Source organism: Moschus berezovskii, chromosome 21 (genome assembly GCF_049115385.1).
Source record: "Moschus berezovskii isolate FMDL1 chromosome 21, NW_MosBer_1.0, whole genome shotgun sequence".
NCBI lineage: Eukaryota > Metazoa > Chordata > Mammalia > Artiodactyla > Moschidae > Moschus > Moschus berezovskii.
This window is the reverse complement of record NC_142480.1, coordinates 18,784,734-18,802,545: the sequence shown is the minus strand read 5'-3', so window position 1 is coordinate 18,802,545 and position 17,812 is coordinate 18,784,734.

Sequence of the window (17,812 nt, the reverse complement as noted above, 5' to 3'; positions counted from 1 at the left end):
AAAATTATATATTATAATAAATATATATTTATTATAAATTGCAATATCACAAAGGGCTAGTAAAATTTTATCAAGATTGATACAAATAAAAGAAAGTGAAGACAAGTCTAGTACAAAATACTGCTGGTATAAAGGCAAGAAGATTCCAAATGTCCACCTTTCTGTTATTTATTAACTGACCAGTGTTATTGAAGGCTGTGAGACATTAAAACTTTCATTTAACATCTTTATCCATAGGACAAACTTCTGATTTAGGCAATAATGGTTGGATATTTGGGCTTCCCTTGTGGCTTAGCAGGTGAAGAATCTGCCTGCAATGTGGGGGACCTGGGCTCGATCCCAGGATTGGGAAGATCCCCTGGAGAAGGAAAAGGCTACCCACTCCAGTATTCTGGCCTAGAGAATTCCATGCAAAGAGTCAGACATGGTTGGATATATATGTATATTTCATTCTGCTGTAAAGTGCATTGCTTTTAAGCCTCTGTAAAGAACGTGTTTAATTTTTCTTAATGAATTGAGATCATTTGAGCTAAATTAAAGATACCCAGGTCATGTTCAATAAAAAGCTGAATTGCCTAAGAATTGTATTTTTTTTTTTAATTTGCTTCTGCTTCTCTCAAACACTTTCCCATTTTCATTACTCCAAATCTTTGCAATCACCTGGTGGCTTTATTATTATTATTATTACAATGCCAAAGTTTTTCTGAGCAACTGAAGGAAAGAGTCACAAAACAATATTTTGCAATAATAATTCTGAAATTACATTGAAATAAATGAAAAATTAATAATTTAGAAAAATACACTTAAAAGATTAAAATTGCTCATCCCTGAACCATCAGAGAATTCTAAAACTACTAGGAAAATTCTTATACTTTACCTATCTTTGGGCATGTATATTTTAGAACTAAAATTTGCATCAGCCAATGCTAGGGATTTTACAGATGACTGATGCCTGTGAAAATGAGATTTCTCCCCTGAACTTGCTTTAATTAAAATGCTGTAAGTAAGGGACAATTTTAAAGTGCCAATCTCCAGGTTTTGTTAGTGTCAGCTTTCTAGAAACATGGCTTTTATTTGCATATCAAAGAGCTCACGTGCACAGGTTCTGCACTGTATGTATACTGGCTGTTTAACATTCCTGGTATACATACATGATGGGCAAAATGAATAAGAGGTCTTTAGTTAATTACACACCTTTTGTTTTTGTTTTTTGGTGGCCTCTTTTTGATATTAAGTACTTAAATTGGTAATGATAAACTTCTATACCAGGGACCTTGGGGTTGAATGTAAAGCCTAGAGTTGAGGACCCAGAGAAGCTATGTTTGAAATGACTCTTCATCTTTTCTTCATAGGAATTAGAACTTTGATAAGCACCACGTCCTCTTACTCACAGTAACAGAAAAGTTCTTTTTCCACAGGTCATTTTTCCTGTAATTTCAGATCACAAGAATGTTCATACACAGATTGGTCAAGGTTATCTAGTTATAACCAAGGGAGAACAATTTTATCACCTTGTGATAAATACTTGTGGATGAAACAAACACTGTACATTATACCTGCATTTAGTCCCCTTGAGGGATTGGGGGTGGGAGGAGATGGGGATGACAGAGAATGAGATGGCTGGATGGCCTCACCGACTCAATGGACATGAGTTTGAGTGAACTCCGGGAGTTGGTGATGGACAGGGAGGCCTGGCGTGCTGTGATTCATGGGGTCGCAAAGAGTCGGACACGACTGAGCGACTGAACTGAACTGAACAAAAATTATATGTTAAGTATGTATACTTTTTGTTGGATAAAATCTATACTCATATCCATCACAATTAAATTACAATATGTATATAACTATATTTATAATAGGTTATAACATATTAATACAAGTATTAATAATTATATTAAGATCAGCAACTGAGCTCAGTTTCAAAAGCAATAGCTTAGTTAACTTTCCTGTGAAAATATCAATAAAAGAAACAAATATATCTATAACACTATAAGCTTCAGTTTTTATTTTGTTTTTCAATATAGAGAGACATTTCTATAGAATATCTGTGTACATTATTATTTAAAAAGGCAAGTGATGTTTATTATATACTTTTTTGTCTCCAGGACTGTACTAAATACTTCAATATATTCATTTTTGGAGCCCACAGAATGAACCTATGAAGTAAGAATTTTGCTTTTTTAAAAAAATGAGGCACTTTACTACTTATGTATCTTCTCAAGTAGTTAAGCCAAGAAATGAATCCAGAAAGCCTAACTCCAGAAACTCTGCTTTTACTGCTTTAATCTTATGTTTTATGAATCATTTATTTTTCTATGTGTTTATTTATGTATTTTTCCCCTTCCCAAATAAACCAATATCAGAGATATCAGAGGTAGGATATTTCTCAAAAGTTCATATTCTGAGTCATCCTGCTCTAGTGTCTGCCAGACATGAGACTGAAAGGAAGGCTGTAATGGGAAAAGTCTCACTTAGAATGGGAACATAACGTAAATAGTGTAGAGTGGAATTCTTGGATGAACTCAATTCTTGGTTAGTTCTGCTTCCTCCCTCTCTCTCTTTCTCTTGTATTTTATTGTATAATAGAATGCATAGAAATTATATATTCTTACTATATATGCATATTTTACACACACACGTGTGTGTGTATGAAGAATTACATTGTGAACAACATCACAGATCAATTAATTAAACACTAATGGAACTGCTGAGGCCTTTTGCTTCTTTCTGATTGAACTTGCTCATCCAGAATTTTGTGACAGTTATTTTCCTGATTTTCTTTGTATTTTTATTAACTTTGCATGCATTCCTAAACCTTACAGTTTAATTTTGATTGTTTTAAACTTTTATGTGAATAGAATTTTTTGATATATGTATGACTAAATTTTTATATTAGTTGTATTTCTTATAAATACATGTATATTCAGTTTTGATGGGCCTATAATTTTATGCTATCTTCATTCAGAGATGAATCAAGATTCTAATATATATTTTAAATTGATGGGAAAAAATTCCACCTTATTTATTTGATCTAGAATTTTTTTATTGGGGGGTAATTGGTTTACAATGTTGTGTTGGTTTCTGCCGAACAACAACACAAGTCAGCCACAAGTATATATCTATCTTCTCCCTCTTGATCTAGAATGTTTAAACAGTGTTCTCTCTATTCGTGGGGCTTCCCTGGTGGCTCAGATGGTAAAGAATCCGCCTTCAATGTGGGAGACCTAGGTTCGAAACCTGGGTTGGGAAGATCCCCCGGAGAAGGGAATGGCAACCCAATCCAGTATAATTCAAAAGAGCCTGTGCATTGAATGTTATGGGAAATAGTTCTATAAAAATTCTTTCTGTGTTTTTGTTTATGCTGATTATTTTGTGTCTAGATTTGATGTGGATCAATTTTTCTATAATGTTACCTATTTCATATTCATATGAAATTCTAAATACTCATCTGTTAAATGTGTTTGTCTACTCCCTTTTTGTGAATCACATATTTTCCACTCATAACTTTTGACCTTATGACTGAAATCTCTTTTACTTTAAAATTATTTGATTAAATTATCTAATAGTTAAAAGGCAAGTAAGCATTGGTTAATTGGTGAATAACTCTGGTGACATTTCTTACTAATAACATTTTCTTGAATAGCATTAATTTGTTTTTATTCTGTAATTGCAATCTTGATGTTTATTTTGACAACAAAAATTCTTTGAGAAAGTATTTTTAAACTGCTACATGTCTGAAATAATCTATTAATTTATTTTGTATTTATTTTAATTGCTTTACAATAGCAAAATATATCCTTTAGTGTTTCTCTTATAAAATTCTTTTAGCTATATTTCTAGTTGTTAAGGCTTCTTTCTATATTTTTCTTTAATGTTTTCTTTTTAAAAATTTGTAGTGTTGAAAGCAAAAAGATAACATCTAAACATTGCTTAAATTATATTTATATTACTGTAAGACAAAACTTCCTTATTTTATTGGAGTAATACTTTCGGTCAACATGACCAATATATTTGTCTATAAATCATTAAGATTCTGTAACTTTGCAGAATACAATTAAAAGTTTGCAATATAATATTAAAATGAAAATATTAGAACAAATTTATTTAAAAACACGTTGATATGAAAATCATTCTAAACCATTTCTGCTAAGCAATCGTCTTTCCTGTTTCACAATGTTGAAAACCTAGAAGAAACAGGAAAGCTGATATATATACACAGCTTTATAGTTGCCCTGTCAATTACCTTGTAAATAAAATTACCTCCTTCCAGAACTATTTTTATTAAAATATGTGTTTATCTTCAGGGGAAAAGTTAATGTCTTATGCATTTTATAGTGAGTGAAAAGTAGCCTCTGTCTTATAAAATATTATAGAATTCTACCTAAATTGTCCTTCATTTAACTGGCAAAAGTATCAGAGAATATATATTTACCCAACAGTTTAATAGCATGACCTCAGGAGGAATCAGATATATACAACTGAAAACTGTGTCTTATAACATAAATTCTGCTTAGTGAGCACTTTTATCAAAAAATACAAAACATCCTTTAATTTTTTCTTCACAGAATTTGTTAAGTGATGCAGGATAAGATTTGCTCTCACTCTGGGAAAATCTGGTGAACAAGATAGCAAGTCAAAGTCCTTATGAAAGCTATCTTTTAATTAATATACATGTTTCTTTACTATTAATATTATATCTCTTCAGATTTTCTATAAACACATAGAATAAGTTTATTTGATTATTAATACTAAGTGTGTGCTTGACTTTGATTTAGGAAGGGGGATAAAAAAATGTTAATGTATTTGAAGAGTTAAATTTATCAGAAAGGAGTTATTTTAAAATATAATGAAAAGATTTGGAATGATAGTGGGACAAAATATGTATAGATGAGAATAAGTTAGAAATAGAAAGAAAGAATAAAAATAGAGTTGAAATTTATGCTTATTCTTTGTATGCAAAATTTTCTATTTTCACATTTTAATTGTTTACTTAGGATGGAAAATAAAAGCAGTAATTTTCCAAGGCATCATACATGTTTTAAAGACTCAGCTGTCATTCCTATTAAAGTTATTTACATAAAATGTCCAAACAAGGAAATACACAATCATTGAGAAAGTAAGTTCACAGAATGCTCTGCATCTTAAACTTCTACAGAAAATGAAATATTTACATTCAATAATAATAGGTAATTGACATATAATTTTCTACAAATTTACATGGTTAAAAGCACAATTTTAGAGATTGTGCTTAATAAAATTTAAATATTTTACTCTTAATATTTTTAAAATAAAATGTATTACTTTTATTGTAAATATTTTCAAATATGAATATAAAAAAATAAAGTATATCCCACAGTTTAGTACCAATAGAAGACCCTAGTTAATATTTTGGAATGTGTATTTTTACTTTATTTTATGATATTAGCTGTGTAGGGGAGAGAGAGTGAGAAAGAGAGGAAAAAAAGAGAAATTTATCTTCATTAATTCATAACAAAGGATGGGCAATAGTAGTGAGAATATTAGATTATCTCTGGAAGTTAAGGAAAGAAGAGATTAAAATATAAGAACTTTAACAAGTTTTTCATGTGTGTGAGATACATGGAATAAGATTAATAAAAAATGAACAATAATAATTAAAATATCTACTGACTAACAAACATACAGGGCCATAAGAAAATCTGTGTGTGGATAATTCCCTATGATTGAAACTCCATGCTTGAAAGAACAAAAGTAAGAAGATCAAAAGAGAAATTTCCATTTGAAGGTGTTTAATTGCTGTTATCAGGAAAAATTGTGAACTACTTGAAATGCACTGATAGAATATTGGGTACCTTCCTCTTGGTTATCTGATTCTGCAGGTGCCTCGTACCTTTCATTGTTACTGAGATATTTTATCTCTATAAACTGCAGATAACTTGCCATTAGTGTTTTCCATGGGTGTGTAAACTGTGTGTTGGAATGCAATTGCTTAATGCCTTGTGGGTATAAAAAGATTTTTTTTACCAGTTTTTACTTCTCTATTTAAATGTACTTCAGCATTTCATATTTAGCTACATCAGTTCAGTTCAGTCGCTCAGTCGTGTCCTCTTTGCGACCCCATGAATCACAGCACTCCAGGCCTCCCTGTCTATCACCAACTCCCGAGTTCAGTCAACCTCATGTCCATCGAGTCGGTGATGCCATCCAGCCGTCTCATTCTCTGTCATCCTGTTTTCCTCCAGCCCCCAATCCCTCCCAGCATCAGAGTCTTTTCCAATGAGTCAACTCCTCACATGAGGTGGCCAAAGTATTGGAGTTTCTGCTTTAGCATCAGTCCTTCCAGTGAACACCCAGGACTGATCTCCTTTAGAATGGACTGGTTGGATCTCCTTGCAGTCCAAGGGACTCTCTAGAGTCTTCTTTAACGCCACAGTTCAAAAGCATCAATTCTTCAGCACTCAGCTTTCTTCACAGTGCAACTCTCATATCCATACATGACCACGGGGAAAACCATAGCCTTGACTAGACGGACCTTTGTTGGCAAAGTAATGTCTCTGCTTTTTAACATACTATCTAGGTTGTTCATAGTTTCCTTCCAAGGAGTAAGCGTCTTTTAATTTCATGGCTGCAATCAGCATTTGCAGTGATTTTGGAGCCCCCCAAAATAAAGTCTGACACTGTTTCCACTGTTTCCCCATTCAGCTACATAATTCTATTCAAAAACTCAAAAGTTCCTTTAAACTGGTTGTAAATTTTTATTTCCAGTTTCCCTTATTAATTAATGAGTTGAATATATGGCATATGAGCAATTTATATTCCTGTGAGAGTTATAGTATTACCTTCTTAAAGAATCTTTTAACATTTTTAGGTATTATTAACTGAGATGATCAGTGGATTCACCTGAAGTCTGGTAAAACATCTTGCTGGAAAAATGTACAACTTGGGTTTTTTAAGTTCAGGCACTACTTTTCTTGTCTTCCACAGGTAAGTTTCAAGCCCCCAAATAGTTTAACTCTGCTGATCCTTTGTTTCTCTGGACTTTTTGGGACTTCCCAGGTAGCGCTAGTGGTAGAGACCACCTGCCAGTGCAGGAGATGTAAGAGATGTGAGTTTGATTCCTGGGTTGGGAAGATGCCCTGGAAGAGGGGATGGCAAGTACTTTTTCCTCTCCTTTACTGATTTTATTTTGTTTCTATTTCTGCTTTGCTTATATCTGATAAATGATTTCCCAGTTGTGACAGTAATGATTGTAAAATTCGTTTTATTATGTGATCGTTTCAGTTCAGTTCAGTTGCTCAGTCACGTCCAACTCTTTGTGATCCCATGGATTGAAGCATGCCATCACCAATTCCCAAAGCTTGTTCAAACTAATGACCACCCATCAGTGAAGACATCCAACCATCTCATGCTGTCATCGCCTTTGCCTCCTGCCTTCAAACTTTCCCGGCATCAGGGTCTTTTCAAATGAGTCTGTTCATCACATCAGGTGGCCAAAGTATTGGAGCTTTAGCTTCAACATTAGAATCTTCCCTGGTGGCTCAGATGTTAAAGCGTCTGCCTCCAGTGCGGGAAACCCAGGTTTGATCCCTGGGTCAGGAAGATCCCCTGGAGAAGGAAATGGCAACCCACTTCAGTATACTTGCCTGGAGAATCCCATGGACGGAGGAGCCTGGTAGGCTACAGTCCACAGGGTCGCAAAGAGTCGGACATGACTAAGCGACTTCACTTTCCCTCACTTTTCACTTCAGTCCTTCCAATGAATATTCATGACTGATTTGCTTTAGGATGGACTGGTTGGATATCCTTGCAGTCCAAGGGACTCTAAAAAGTCTTCTCCAATACCACAGTTCAAAAGCATCAGTTCTTCAGTGCTCATCTTTCTTTATAGTCCAAATCTCACATCCATACATGACTACTGGACAAGTCATAGATTTGACTAGACAGATCTTTGCTGGCAAAGTAATATCTCTGCTTTTTAATATGCTGTCTAGGTTTGTCATTCTTTTCTTCCAAGGAGCAAGTGTCTTTTAATTTCATGGCTGAGGTCACCATCTGCAGGGATTTTTGAGCCCCCAAAAATAAAGTCTGCCACTGTTTCCCCATATGTTTGCCTTGAAGAGAAGGGACCAGATGCCATGATCTTAGTTTTCTGAATATTGAGTTTTAAGCCTACTTTTCCACTCTCCACTTTCACTTTCATCAAGAGGCTCTTTAGTTCTTTTTCTCTTTCTGCCATAAGCGTGGTGTCATCTGCATGTCTGAGGCTATTGATATTTATTCTGGCAACCTTGATTCCTGTTTGTGCTTCTTCCAGCCCAGCTTTTCTCATGATGTACTCTGCATATAAGTTAAATAAGCAGGGTGACAGTATACAGCCTTGATTTATACAGCCTTTCCCTATTTGGAACCAGTCTTTTGTTCCATGTCCTGTTCTAACTGTTGCTTCCTGACCTGCATACAGATTTCTCAAGTGATAGGTCAGGTGGTCTAGTATCCCCATCTCTTTAAGAATATTCCATAGTTTGTTGTGGTCCACACAGTCAAAGGTTTTGGCATAGTCAATAAAGCAGAAGTAGTAATGGCAAGCCACTCCAGTACTCTTGCCTAGAAAATCCCATGGACGGAGGAGCCTGGTAGGCTGCAGTCTGTGGGGTCGCTAAGGGTCGGACACGACTGAGTGACTTCACTTTCACTTTTCACTTTTACACATTGGAGAAGGAAATGGCAACCCACTCCAGTGTTCTTGCCTGGAGAATCCCAGGGACGGGGGAGCCTGATGGGCTTCTGTCTATGGGGTCACACAGAGTCGGACACGACTGAAGTGACTTAGCAGCAGCAGCAGAGGTTTTTCTGGAGCTCTCTTGCTTTTTCGATGGTCTAACAGATGTTGGCATTTTGATCTCTGTCTGGTTCCTCTGCCTTTTCTAAATCCAGCTTGAACATCTGGTAGTTCTTGATTCATGTACTATTGAAGGCTGGCTTGGAGAATTTTGAGCATTACTTCGCCAGCGTGTCAGATTAGTGCAATTGTGTGGTAGTTGAAGCATTCATTGTCATTGCCTTTCTTTGGGATTGGAATGAACACTGGCCTTTTCCAGTCCTGTGGCCACTGCTGAGTTTTCCAAATTTGCTGGCATACTGAGTGCAGCACTTTCACAGCATCATCTTTTAGGATTTGAAATAGCTCAACTAAATTCCATCACCTCCACTAGCTTTGTTCATAATGATGCTTCCTAATGCCCACTTGACTTCACATTCCAGGATGTCTGGCTCTAGGTGATTGACCACACCATCGTGATTATCTGGATCATGAAGATGTCTTTAGTACAGGTCTTCTGTGTATTATTGCCACCACCTCTTCTTAATATCTTCTGCTTCTGTTAGATCCATACCATTTTTGTCCTTTATTATGCCCATCTTTGCATGAAAATTTCCCTTGATATCTCTAATTTTTTAAAGAGATCTCTAGTCTTTCCCACCCTATTGTTTTCCTCTATTTCTTTGCATTGATCACTGAGGAAGTCTTTCTTATCTCTCCTTACTATTTTTTGGAACTCTGTATTCATATGGGTATATCTTTCCTTTTCTCCTTTGCCTTTTGCTTCTCTTCTATTCACAGCTATTTATAAGGCCTCCTCAGACAACCATTTTGCCGTTTTGCATTTCTTTTTCTTGGGGATATTCTTTATCACTGCCTCCTGTACAATGTCATGAACCTCAGTCCATAGTTCTTCAGGCACTCTGTCAGATCCAATCCATTGAATCTATTTGTCAATTCCACTGTAGAATCATAAGGGAGTTAAGTCATACCTGGATATTCTAGTGGTTTTCACTACTTTCTTCAATTTCAGTCTGTATTTTGCAATAAAGAGTTCATGATCCAAGCCATGGTTAGCTCCAGGTCATGTTTCACTGTCTGTATAGAACTTCTCCATCTTTGGCTACAAAGAATATAATCAATCTATTTTCAGTATTGACCATCTGATGATGTCCATGTTTAGAGGTGTAAATGGATTAATAGAATTATAAATTATCATTTTATTTATATAAATTGTTTAATAAATTTTTGTTTAAATTATAATAAGAGATCTGTAAATGAATTAATAGGTTGATAGAGATCTGTCTTACCTGGTAGCTCAATGGTAAAAAATCCCCCTGCAATTCAGGAGACCACCTGCAATGCAGGAGATGTGGATTTGATCCCTGGGTTGGGAAGATCCCTTGGAGAAGGAAATGGCTACCTACTCCACTATTCTTGCCTGGGAAATCCCATGGACAAAGGGGCCTGGTGGCTTACAATCCATGGTGTCCCAAGAGTCAGACATGACTTAACAACTAAATGACCACCACATTCTCTGTTGGGTTAGAGATAACAGTGATTTGGTTTGTTCGGCTTGTCACTATATATGTATATATTTAACACATATCAACCCACTGGAGAGCAGAATTACTCTTTGATATCAGGATCAATGAATTTGGCCTCTGGCCAAAGCTGTATAATGCAAAATATCTCCATGTCTGTGTGTCTGTGGTTCAAAAAAAAACCTTTCCTTCTCATTATATGATTATAGAAAACTGATCTATTTTCAGAGAATATCAATTTATTAGTTTTAAAGGAATTATTTTCTGGTCTGCTTATAGAGAAATACTCCTAAAATTATATAAGATAAAGAAATTGAACTTATAAAACTTTAAATATATCTGAAAAATTATTCTTACAGAAGCTCAGAACTATCTTAAAAATCCAAGATATATATTTTAGATAAATCTGTAGTAAATAAGACTAGTTTAATAATTTTGGCTTAATTAAGTCTTTTCTGATTTATATGTTAACTATAATTCAAGTTATGAAGCTACATTTTATTCTACTTTGATTTACTTTTCCCAAACATATAGAAGTTTATTGAGGAAATATAATAGCTAACATAAATGTGTGCTCAATTCAGTAAAAGAATTATTTGACAAACTTTTATTTCAAGGTAATTATATTTTAGAGTATATCAGACTGAAGATAATTTTCAAGATCTTTGGGCAACTTAAATCTTTGGACTGACACTGAATGATTATTATTGATAGTCATATATATTCTAGTTAATATAGAGCAATTACATTAGTTAAAGGCATAATTTTAAAGTTATATACTCTCTTCACATGTTTATATCTTACAGAAAATCTGTAACTATGGTTCATGTCAATGAATATTATCATTTTGTCACTTTAAGAAGATGCACATGGAATTCTTAGGCTATAGAAAGTTGTTTTATGTATATTTATGAATTCTACTGGAAAACCAAAATGCTAGGGATGATGAATGATCTAATTTATCCACCTTCTAGTTTTATCTGTGAAATAAAAATTACTCACCGGATTAAAAGTTATAATTGATTTAGTGGTTGATATTCTGCCAGGAATAATAGTGAAAGAAAGATACAAATGTGAATGTGTTTTTGATTTTTAAGAAAAAAATGAGTAGTTTTGTCATGAGCTTGCATCTTAAAGCCCTGCCTTTTTTTTTGCTCCTATACCCTTTGACAACTCTTAATTATTGAACACTGAGGACCCCAAAGAGTATTTGTTGTTAGTGTTATTGTTGCTTATATTGGTGTGGGTTATATCTACAGATATTTACCATGTTAAAAGTAAAAGCTGAGCAATATCTAAATGCATTTATTGGTAAAATCACTTGAAGATAGAAATAATTAACATAATGCATGTCAACATGATGAACATCAACATGCATAAATTTAATTTTTCTCTCACAGATCCCTGGAGATCTATCATTAGATAAAGTGTCAGATTGCTCCAGAATATGGAAAGCATAATAATGACAGGAAAAAAAAACATGAAAAGTTATATTTTTTCCTTTGGTTTATGTTACCTGAATCTAAAACTATGAAATATGTTAAAATATTAGCAACTTTTTATTTCCATTAGCTTGTTTCTTTGGTTTATTGACTAACGTATTTTCCTAAAATAGATATAAGAGATTCTATGTTTTATTAGAATAATAGTCTATGCTTCAGTCCATGGGGTTGCAAAGAATTGGACATGAGCCACTGAACTGAACTGAACTGAACTGCATTTCAGACTCTTTTGTTGACTATGAGGGCCACTCCATTTCTTCTAAGGAATTTTTGCCCACAGTAGTAGATATATGGTCACCTGACTTAAATCTGATTCCTAAGGTTTTGATGTTCAATCTTACCATCTCCTGCTTGACCACATCTAATTCACGTTGATTCACAGACCTAATATTCCAGGTTCCTATGCAATACTGTTCTTTAACAGCAGCAGACTTTCCTTTCACTACATCCACAGCTGACCATTGTTTTTGCTTTGGCCCAGCAGCTGTATTCTTACCGGAGCTATTAGTAATTACCCTCCACTCTTCCCTAGTAGCTTATTGGGACTGATGTGGGTGGCTCATTTTCCAGCGTCCTGGAAAATGCCTTTTCGTACTGTCCATCTGGTTCTTGCAGAAAGAATCCTGGAGTGAATTGCCATTTCCTTCTCCAGGGGACCACGTTTTTTCAGAACTATCACTCAACTCTCTTTACCCCTGCAAAGCACGGCTCGTAGCTCACTGAGCTCTTAACTCATAGCTCACTCATATACATAAGTCCCTTTCCCATGACAAGGGCGTGATCCATAAAGTGTGTGGTAGTTTTATTAATTTCATTTTCCATGCCATGGAAACAACCCTATTTCCTTGTCAATTGCACTAATTTTATTGTGAATTCTAATTAGACTTTTCACATTTGAAATTTATTATTAGAAAAAAATAATAGAAAAACCATAGACTTCTTGCCCTAGCACAAACAGTATTTGTTTTACTCTGTTATAGGGATATCCTATTTTCTGCTGTCCATATCTTAAACAAAAAAGGATAACTTCAAAGCCCCAAGAAAAAAGAGAATAGAAAGGGCTTAAACTCAAATATGGACTTTTTTTATAGCTTCTGAACTGATATTGTTTATACACTATTTAAACTATATCAGTAGAATCAGAATTTTCATGATTCCTTTAAATCAAGAATGCTGATATGGGGTTCATGCCAAACCAACATGGAGTGGAATAATGGTTAAATACATAGGATTAATTAAACTAGTGAAGAAAATTTTATTGTGTTTTTCTGCCTGTAATATTGTTTATGTTGTCTTCAGTTCAGTTCAGTTCAGTTCAGTCGCTCAGTCGTGTCCGACTCTCCGCGACTCCATGCATCACAGCACGCCAGGCCTCCCTGTCCATCACCAACTCCCGGAGTTCACTCAAACTCATGTCCACAGAGTTGGTGATGCCATCCAGCCATCTCATTCTCTGTCGTCCCGTTCTCCTCCTGCCCCCAACCTTTCCTAGCATCAGAGTCTTTTCCAGTGAGTCAACTCGTCACAATGTTCTATTATTCATACAATTTAGGAAATTCTTTTTGCTTTATTGACTGTGTTGATAAAAAGCCTCTGACTGTTTGTATCACTTCAACCTGGAAAATAAGGGAATACCAGACCACTTGACCTGCCTCTTGAGAAATCTGTATGCAGGTCAGTAAGCAACAGTTAGAAACGGACACGGAACAACAGACTGGTTCCAAATTGGGAAGGGAGTACATCAAGGCTGTATACTGTCACCCTGTTTATTTAACTTACATGCAGACTACATCATGAGAAACGCTGGGCTGGATGAAGCACAAGCAGGAATCAAGATTGCCAGAATAAATATCAATAACCTCACATATGCAGATAACACCACGCTTATGGCAGAAAGTGAAGAAGTAAAAGCCTCTTGATGAAAATGAAAGAGGAGAGTGGAAAAGTCGGCTTAAAACTCAACATTCAGAAAACTAAGATCATGGCATCTGGTCCCATCACTTCATGCAAATAGATGGGGAAACAGTGGAAACAGTGGCAGACTTTATTTTTTGGTGCTCCAAAATCACTGCAGATGGTGACTTCAGCCATGAAATTAAAAGGTGCTTGCTCCTTGGAAGAAAAGCTATGACCTGCCTAGGCAGCATATTAAAAAGCAGAGACATTACTTTGCCAACAAAGGTCTGTCTAGTCAAAGCCATGGTTTTTCCAGTAGTCATGTATGGATGTGAGAGTTGGACTATAAAGAAAGCAGAGTGCTGAAGAATTGATGGTTTTGAACTGTGGTGTTGGAGAAGACTCTTGAGAGTCTCTTGGACTGCAAGGAGATATAACCAGTCCATCCTAAAGGAAATCAGTCATGAATAGTCATTTGAAGGACTGATGCTGAAGCTGAAACTCCAGTGCTTCGGCCACCTGATGTGAAGAACTGCCTTATCTGAAAAACCCTGATGTTGGGAAAGATTAAGGCAGGAGGAGAAGTGGATGACAGAGGATGAGATAGTTGGATGGCATCACCGACTCAATGGAAATGAGTTTGAATAAACTCCAAGAGTTGGTGATAGACAGGGAGGCCTGGCGTGCTGCAGTCCATGGGGTCACAAAGAGTTAGACATGACTGAGCAACTGAATTGAACTGAGGAAACTCTTTTAACACTATCCAATTTAATGTGGTGATTTTGCTTTTGTAAACTCAGATGATACACCCTGCCATCCCAGAAATCGTAAACACTTATTAAATCTAATTACTTTTCATGGTAATATATTTATTTGCATAAGTTCATTAAGTATCTGCTTTTTTTTCCATGATAGAATTGGATAAATTGATCATGTGACTAACCTCTCACTGGAGTATCATATTTAAAATGATGTTCATTTAATCAGTTATGACCAGCACTTTAAGGAGTTAACTTTGGCTGTGCTTACAGAGTCAATGCCTGCTTAGCCCTCCTATGTCCTGGTGCGTTGCTTACAGGAGTTCCAACTTGAGAGTTAGTAAGGAAGTTCACCTTTTAGGCCAGGAAATTTAGGATATTTTGAGAACCTCTGGAATAGATTCACCCCCATTTCAAAGGAAATTAGGTGAAATTTGGTGGAGTTTCTTGTTACTTGTTTTCTGGTCTCAAATAAGACAGACTATAAATTCTATCTGAGATTCCTTGTGGAAACTTCTAGACAGAAGTTAATTTTGCAGACATTAATTTTTCAATACTATATAACTCTAGATTTGTAAAATAATCTCAAGGAAGTCTGTTGATTAATCAACCCTCTTGCAGCAACCAATGTAAATAATCAGCTCAAATCAAATGAAATAGCCTGATTTTGGCATAAAAAATTATGTATTTGAGATTATTATAGTTACAAGGAGGAGTTGGTGCTGTGAAGGAAAAAAAAAAAATAAGACTTTGAAACAGAAAAACATTCCTGGCTTGGTTTCTTTTTTCTAGGTCACGTGATCCCTTAGAAGCTCTGCACATTGCTTCTGAACTACTCTACTGTTGGTTGTCTTGTTAGCTCACTACTCCCAGTTAGAGAAAATTTGAAGCATTTTCAATGATTTCTTTCTATAGAAATAAAAACTGATCAAATGCCTGTGAATACTTATGTTTCATGAATTTTTGTATCTATTTGTCAGTTCATTAAAACATTCTTCACCTGACTGTATAAGTACCATCTGAAACAGTTGAATTATTAATGAATTAAATACATCTTTGAGGGATCTCCCTGGTGCTCCAGTGGTTAAGAATCTTCCCTCCAAAGCAGGGGACATGGGTTCCATCCCTGATTGAGGAACAAAAGTCCCATATGCCATGGGGCCTCTAAGCCCATCTGCTGCAACTACTGAGCCCTCATGCTCTAGAACCCACAAGTTGCAACAAGAGAGAAACCCACACGCCTTGACTATGACTCAACACAGACAAATAAATGAAGGAATACTCAAAAAAAAAAAAAAAAACGCATTTTTGATGCTTGAACCATTTATATTTGTATGAACATCATTAGGATGAATAGACTCTAAAGTAAACTCTCTGCAATGATTTCCCGGTTCTAGGGTCTACATCATTGTGTGATCTCCTCACACTGAGTGCCAACAATATGTGTAAATTGTTTCTAGCTACCAGAATGTAGCACTCTTTGGGAACATAGGGATATCACTCCCTTGATCACATGATATTTAAGGCTTCACTTTAGCCTACTGCAGTGAAAGATTATCCTTTAGGTCTGAGGAAATAAGCAACTATGTTGAAGAAGTTCTTGTTGGGGGAGAAAACAAGCAAGAGCTAAATGGGGCCACAGGGGACTATGAGTGACTTCTAGAACCTAAATGTGGTCTCTATCAGAGAGACAGAAAAACACTGGAGCTGTCAGCCTTTCAAATGCAGAGTAGTTATTTCTCCTGATAATCTGGATGCTTAGAAGTGTATTCTTCCCCATGCAACCCTCCAGATGAAAACTCAGCTTGGCCAATACCTTGATTGAAACCATGTGAGACACTGAGCAGAAAATTCGGCCATATTGTGCAATATTATACCATCTCAGAAACTGGGAGATGATAAATCTGAATATTATCAGTTCAGTTCAGTTCAGTCGCTCAGTCGTGTCCGACTCTTTGCGACCCCATGAATCACCGCACGCCAGGCCTCCCTGTCCATCACCAACTCCCAGAGTTCACTCAAACTCATGTCCATCGAGTCGGTGAGGCCATCCAGCCATCTCATTCTCTGTCATCCCCTTCTCCTCACGCCCCCAATCCTTCCCAGCATCAGAGTCTTTTCCAATGAGTCAACTCTTCGCATGAGGTGGCCAAAGTATTGGAGTTTCAGCTTTAGCATCAGTCCTTCCAATGAACACCCAGGACTGATCTCCAGCCACAAAATGTGTGATAATTAGTTACATATGTAGCAATACTGAGCAACTTATATAATCATGATTTTATGTTTTGTTTTTAGTTATTCTTTAATAATCTGATTTGTAATACTTTATTTTGGGAGGCTCCAAAATCACAGTAGATGGTGACTACCTTATAAGAGATGCTTGCTCTTTGGAAGGAAAGTTATGAACAACCTAGACAGCATATTAAAAAGCAGAGACATTACTTTGCCAACAAAGGTCTGTCTAGTCAAAGCTATCGTTTTTGCAGTGGTCATATATGAATGTGAGAGTTGGACTATAATGAAAGCTGAGTGCCGAAGAATTGTTACTTTTTTTTTCTTTTTTTTAAATTTTATTTATTTATTTATTATATTTTTTTATTGGAGGCTAATTACTTTACAATATTATATTGGTTGGTTTTGCCATACATTGACATGAATCTGCCCCGGGTGTACATGTGTTCCCCTTCTTGAACCCCCCTCCCACCTCCCTCCTCCTCATATCCTCCCTCCGGGTCATCCCTGTGCACCAGCCCTGAGCATCCTGTATCATGTGTCGAACCTGGACTGGTGATTCATTTCACATATGATAATATACATGCTTCAGTGCCATTCTCCCAAATCATCCCACCCTCACCCTCTCCCACAGAGTCCCAAAGACTGTTCTATAAACCTGTGTCTCTTTTGCTGTCTCGTATACAGGGTTAAGGTTACCATCTTTCTAAATTCCATATATATGCGTTAGTATACTATATTGGTGTTTTTCTTTCTGGCTGACTTGACTCTGTATAATTGTCTCCAATTTCATCCACCTCATTAGAACTGATTCAAATGTATTCTTTTTGATGGCTGAATAATACTCCATTGTGTATATGTACCAAAGCTTTCTTATCCATTCAACTTTTTAACTTTGATGTTGGAGAAGACTCTTGAGAGTCTCTTGTACTGCAAGAAGATCCAGCCAGTCCATCCTAAGGGAAATCAGCCCTGAATATTCACTGGGAGAACTGATGCTGAAGCTGAAACTCCAATACTTTGGCCACCTGATGTGAAGAACTGACTCATTAGAAAAGACCCTGATGCTGGGAAGGATTGAAG